At 39.0% G+C, this 7,126-nt stretch overlaps 1 pseudogene; it reads left to right on the plus strand.

Annotated features, from left to right (window-relative positions):
• Positions 1-5,676: 5,676 nt before the first annotated feature.
• On the plus strand, positions 5,677-6,070 carry LOC111155473 (annotated as a pseudogene).
• Positions 6,071-7,126: the final 1,056 nt, after the last annotated feature.

Below are 7,126 nucleotides of genomic sequence, written 5' to 3' on the forward strand. Positions count from 1 at the left end.
CCCAGATGAATTCCTAGTTCAGATGAATTCAGAAATTGGTCAGTTGTGAGGCTAAACTGTCTTCCTTAAGTCCTACCCACTGGGCTATTCAACAGCTATTCCTGAACACAGTTCAAAAGCTAGAAATGCTTCTTCCTAAAATTCTTCAATGGCTGTCTATTTTCCCTCTGCCTCTTCACAACTGAGATTATTACTGTACATTTCTTATTTTCTTTGTATCTAAACCTGGAGTTTCTAGTTTCTTTATGATGGTGTCCAATTCTGCCAATAAGCACAGTACTGATGTCTCTATCAGGGATGTAACAATTCAGTCCCCCACATGGCTCTATCTATGGAGCTGAAGTAATTTTGATATTAGGTCTTCTCTACAGTCCAGTGGCACTATAAAACTTCACAGCAAGCAACCAGGTGTCATTTTGCTATGTCTATTTCATCCTACAAGTCCAATAAGGACATTGGAATATGTGGCTTATCACCTCTCTGGATGCTGAATGCCAATACAGGACCCCTCCCCTCTGAGACAAGAGACATTGTCAAGCAAGTACTCCGAAATGGGGCAAAGTACAAAAAGGCAGAAGGAAATGTTCTCACCATAAACATCTTACCTCAACTGGACAAATTTAGAATGCAAAGGGAATTTCCTAAAATGTGCACTTCTGTAATTCAATCTGCTACACTTAATTGGGGATTTTCAGGATAATTGGTTCTTGTGGACATTTAAAAGCAAAATAGCCAGGTCTGTTGATGGAAGATCAGGTGTTGGGCCTTTCAAAATAACATTCACAGTCATTAAGACAGTTCCAGGAAAAGCGCTACTGGACAATGTGGTGCCCATTAGTCGGAACTGTGAGATTAAACCGACAGGCATAACATCATAAGCCTCCACCAGGTGCCACCACCAGAATGGGAAGCTCCCAGGGCACTATGGGCCTTTCCAGAACTCCCGCCCAGGTCCCCATCCTTTGGCCAAAAAAGAGAAAGAGGAAGTAGGGCTTCTACATGAACTGAAGGAGAACTGGAAAATAAAATCCTCTAAAATATGGAATGCTCTGATAGTTCCCAAATAGACACCTTTGTAACTTTAGGGTTTCTGCTCTTTTCAAGTATGGAGTCTTTCAATGGTGCTTATCCTCTCAGGGTGTGAGATGTACTGAGACTCACCGGAGCAGTAAAATCAAAGAACAGCTTTCTGGATGGCATCACTCTCAGTAGCCAAGAATAAAGGTTTTATTTTCTCCACCAATCATTATCCAAGTTTGCTTTTGACCAATCCCACTGGCTGGAGTTCTCCATCTTGGCCTATCACAAGGCATGTTTACATCCTTCCAAACACCATCCCATGTCTCAAGCCCACAGTGGCAGAAGCACAGAAATCTGTGATCAGGAACCGTGAACCTACTGCGGCTGTGGATGGATGGTTGCAGCAGCAGAACTAAAGGATTTGCCATAAGGGAGCAGCATTGCTTTTCCAGTGGGGAGTAAAAACCCAGACAGACCTGTGGCGAGAAAAGCCCAAGAAAACCTTTCTTCCAAAACACATTCTACGTTTTAAGAGATGTGTTGTAAGAACTCTTCATATCATATTTGACAACTTTTCCTCACAGGGCTCCTTCAGAACCATCAAAAATTCATTTTAAGGGCTTTAGTGCAGCAAAAGGCAAAACACAGTTACATTACAAACATTGTCACACTCGGGGCGAAATGCAGCAGAGTAGTTCACAAAGCCACTCGATACCATCTGCCATATAATTTTTCAGTTCCTTATTACTTCCACTGATGAAAGGTACAATTATACTTCCTTCCTCCATTGCTACCAAGAACAGCAGACGCGTGAGGCACCCTTCCTTCATTAGCCGTAATCACAAGCCTTGAGCAACTCTGTACAAACCGCTTACCTCTAAGGAGCTTGGCAGTTTTCATAAAGGTGAGATGGACTATGCTTTCAGTTGGTGTAACACTTTTTTTCAGTGTCTGATTCTTATTTCTTATTCTTTTTGATTTATTATTCTAGATCTCACTGAGGTGTATTTGAGGGCACGGCCATGCACAAGCTGGTACAGTACTATGTAGGTCTGCACTCAGAGAGCTAACTTATGTAATTTGACAGTTCTATAACAATGGGCCTGGATTTGGACTTTGTTACTGATGCAAGATGAAGAAGTCAGCAAAGGGGTGGAAATTCCATACCATTCAGGAATGTGAGAAACAACATTTTTTTAAAATTTGACATTTTAACCTTTTTTAAAAAAAGATTTTATTTATTTGAGAGAGAGAGAGAATGCACTCAGGGGTGGAGGGCCAGAGAGAGAAGGAGAAGTAGGCTCCCCACTGAGCGAAAGCCCAACCTGGGGCTTGAACCCAGGACGCTGGGATCATGACCTGAGCCCAAGGCAGACGCTTAACCAACTGAGCCACTCCAGCATCCCTGAGAAGCAACTTTAGATGAAAGAAAATTCCTGCTGCTTTTGAACCTCTTTCTAGTTTTATCTCCAATGTCATTTTTTTTTTAATTGAGACAGGATTGACATGGAACATTCTACCAGTTCCAGGTGTACAGCACAATGATTTGATCACTGTGTACACTGCAAAGTAATCACCACAGTAAGTGTAATTAACATCCATTCCAATTTGATTTTTGGTGAACAGCACTGAGGTCTTATCTGGACATGCTCCACCTGTTCCTCTGTATAGAGGTCTTAGTTAAGTTTTCTTAGAGAGGTGTTTTCTTACTTTAAAAAAAAATGTTAGTGCTTTATCTTCTTATGAAGAAATACACAGTACAGAAGAAAATTGGCACAGACTGCCGACGTGTTCTTTGGAAACACGGTCAGACTGGTATTTCAAAGACAAAGCTGAAATTCAAATAGATGTTTTGCAGAGAGCCGAATGCCAGGACATGTGTCGGCTCCTCAGAAGATTATTCGAGAACTAAGTAGCAACACCTGTGCTTGTCCAAAAGCTAGAACGTATATGAAGATGTATTTTTTATCAGGTTGTTTTCTAAACATGGGTAGTGAAATGATTCTAGTGGCACAGAAAATATGCTTCTAAACGTATTTGTTTGTTTGCAGGTGAATATTCTCACTAATCACTTCTCACAGGATGCTTATTCCATTATAAATGTCTTACAAATAGTCAATGATTATTGGTTGAGTTATAGTGAGCTCAATTAGCTGAAACCCAAGGAAAAGTTTTTGGATGCCACCGGCAGTGTTTTGCAAAATACTGTATTGCTTTCTAAAAAACAAACAAACAAAAAAAAAATGCATGGCCAGTCTTCTACAAGGTTTTTTTCGCTTTTTTGTTTTTTTGTTTTTTCCTTAAATACTGTAGCTTTCAGTCAGCAGAGGACCAATTACTAGAAATAAATAAACTTGGAGTTTTGGAAATGTGACCATATGACAGATATGCATCCATCCACTCAATCAAATGTTTCCCTACACATCAGCTTGCCAGAGACCTCTGGGAGGTAGAAAACAAATAACTCCCTGCCCCTTCCCTGCATCCATTCTCCGCTCAAACTTGAGCAGCCTGCTCCCATACGTAGACAAGTGAAGAACAAGGCTGCCTCACAGCGAAAAACAATCTGCAGGCATTTTATCCATCAAAAGCTGAGCACCCATTTTTCTCCCTCCACCAATCCCTCCCTCTCCCTCCCTGGGAGAAAAAGTCCACCTCCTTCTCTCTTCTTCCTTCTGTCCTCTTCCCTCCTAGACATAGAAGAGGCAGCCCTTAAGAGTGCTGGTAAGAGTTTTGAATCCAGCTATCTCTTAGCTGCACAGCTCTAAACAGTCAACTACTCTGTGGGTGTGGTTTACATTTTGCTGATAAGTGTTGCTGTCCATTAGTCGTGTTCACATGTCTTCCACAAGCTGGCATCAGTTTTGTTCAATGGTAAATGAGAGAATGAACTAGAAAATAGCTAGGATGCCTGAACTCCATGGTCCCTATTTCCCAGGGCCTCAGCAAAGAGTGTCTTTCAAAAAATACTTGGCCTGGGGCGCCTGGGTGGCTCAGTTGGTTAAGCTTTTGCCTTCGTCTCAGGTCATGATCTCAGGGTTGTGGAATCGAGCCCCGCATCGGGCCCCCAGCTCAGTGGGGAGTTTGTTTCTCCCTCTGCCTCTGCTTCTCCTGCTTGTGCTCCATCTGTCTCTCTCTCAAAGAATAAATAAAATCTTAAAAAAAAAAAAAACTTGGACTCCAGTTCAATTCAACAAAGAATCAAGTGCTTGTTGCATATGGAACATAGTGTTAAGGACCCAGAAGAAGAGAGGTATGAGTACAGTTCAGAAGAACCTCAAAAAGTTCCCAGTCTCCTCTGTGTTGACTGCCAGGAGGATTAGGAATGAGCTATGGAAGCATCAGATACCAAGATTCTTATGTGTAAAAAGAGAAAGAGATACAGATATAAACTCCTGAAAGTTAAGTAAAAACCATGTAATCTACTACATAAATTAATAATATCATTCTAATTATTGCTTATTAAAAAATCTAGAAACAATAATGACCCTTATAAACTAATAACACATTCTGAGTAATATTTATCACTAAAATGAATTAGGACTCCTTGGAGAAATGGTCAATTTCAGGTTTAAGGCAGCGTATGTACAACAAGAGTCTGAGACATCAATTATGCCAGAAGGCAAAGAAGATACAGGTGGTTGTGTCAAACACAGGACTAACTTGATGAAGCTGTTGCTAGCTATTGACAATTTGAACACCAAAAACATTACTAATGCATAGTTTAAAACACATTAAATATATAAGCTCCCTGAGTTCTTAAAACTCCAAAATGATAATGCCTCATTGAACACTATTGCTAGCATACTGATTTATTATTATGAAAATTGAAAGTAAAGGCATTCAACTTGCCTTTCTTGTATGCATTGTATTTTAGAGTAGACAAATAGTTGATGAGGAAAAGTTCTTTACGTAAAAGTTCTTATCAGTATGCAGGAGGAAAAAAATCAGAACTTTATAGTCTTTGCTGACATCATTGATTTGGGCAATGGTAGTTAAAACTCTCGGGTGAGAAACAGATGGGGAACTTTATAATGGTTAGATCAGACTCACATTACCTAAACTCATCAGCCAATTTTAACATCACTAGAAGTGGTATAAATTGGTGTTACTATCACTTGATGTGATGCAATTTGGAAGTACATAACAACATCCATGACATGGTCTTTCCTCCAAAATAAACTTGTAATCAAATTGAGCCTCTAGATACATCTGTCAGTTTATAGGACATATATGGAATATATGTTAAACAGTATCTCAAGGTTGCAATTGACTGAGTCTACAGTACAAGAAATTTTACAGAAAAAAATTACTTTATTTCTTTAACCCATAAATAGCAGGGAAAAAAATAAGCATGGAGATTTATGAAACGTTTAAAAAAAATCTTTACAAGACATAGCACAGCAAATGAAATGCAAGTCTTCTTATTTTGACTCTAATTTGTTACTGTTAGAAGTAACTTTTTAGAGAAAAATTGAGAAAAACTAAATATAGAATGCATATTGGGTAATATTGATAACTTATTGTTAATTTTTTTAAGTATGAAGATGGTATCTCATAACTGTTAGAAATACATACACTAGTAGTTGTAGGAGAAATGATATGGTCTGAGATTTGTTTTCAAATACTTGAAAATTAGCATCTTTCCATGCCGCCATAATGGTGCCCATGAATGTCCTGGCAGATGCTCTCAGAAGCATTAACAATGCTGAAAATAGAGGCAAATACTAGGTTCTTATTAATCCGTACTCCAAAGTCATCATCTGGTTTCTAACTGTGATGATGAAGCAAGGTTACATTGGTGAATTTGAAATCATTTATGATCACAGAGCTGGGAAAATTGTTGTGAACCCCTTCGGCAGGTTAAACAAATGTAGAATGATCAAACCCAGATTTGATATACAACTCAAAGATGTAGAAAAACGACAGAACAGTCTACTCCCATCCCACCACTTTGGTTTCATTGTACTGACAACCCCAGCTGCCATCATGGACCGTGAAGAAGCAAGATGAAAACACAAGACAGAAAATCCTGGGATTCTTTTTCTAGGGATATAATGCATCCATGCAAATAAAATGCCTCAGTGTAAACAAACAAGCAATCAAACAAAAACTTAACAATTAAAAAAGGAAAATAAATGAAACCAAAAAAAGGCCAAATGTTGGTAATGATTAAAGCTGATATTCTGCATATGAAGTTTTATTTTTCTAATTCTCTACTTTCATATATGATTGAAAGAATTTATGTTAAAAATTTTTAAAGTAAAGCATAGATTATGTAGCACATGAGTAAGAAGATATATTGCACAATATATCCATTGACAGGGCTGCATAGTCCAAAATTATTCAGAATCATAGGGAAGATGCATAGTGGAGAAAATATTAGGCTAGAAGCTGGGACACTGTGTTCCCATCCCTGATCTCCCACTAAATATCTGTATAACCTTAAGCAAGTCATTTCTTTCTCTGCATTTCAATATCTTCATCTGTATAGTAAAGCTTTAATTAAAACTTTCCCCCAATCATGCTGGCCTCAGAGTATCCTAAGGTTATAATAGACAATATATGGTATGGCTCTCAGGAATCAGCCTTCCTTATTCAAGTTCTTATCCTGTTGCAGATGTTCCAGATGTTTAGGATAGGAGACCCTCGTGAAAATGCCCCACACAGTATCCAGCATATTATACATGCTCATTAACCATTTCACACCACCAAAGTCATTTTTCAATATGGATTCCAGGAGTAGAAAAGTTTTCCTTAGGAAAGATCTTTCCTTCTTTCTTTCTTTCTTTCTTTTTTTTTTTTTAAGACAAAGATATCATACATCCTGCTTTTTTTAAAAAGATTTTATTTATTTATTTGTCAGAGAGAGAGAGAGCACACAAGCAGGCAGAGTGGCAGGCTGAGTGGCAGGCAGAGGCGGAGAGAGAAGCAGTCTCCTTGCCCAGCAAGGAGCCCGATGCGGGACTCGATCCCAGCAGTCTGGGATCATGACCTAAGCCGAAGGCAGCGGCTTAACTGACTGAGCCACCCAGGCGTCCCAAGAAAGATTTTTCTAAGGTTGCCCATTTAATACCAGAACCAAGAATATAAGTTAGATTTCTCA

This window comes from Enhydra lutris, unplaced genomic scaffold, assembly GCF_002288905.1.
Source record: "Enhydra lutris kenyoni isolate GAN:26980312 unplaced genomic scaffold, ASM228890v2 scaffoldscaffold41, whole genome shotgun sequence".
Lineage (NCBI taxonomy): Eukaryota > Metazoa > Chordata > Mammalia > Carnivora > Mustelidae > Enhydra > Enhydra lutris.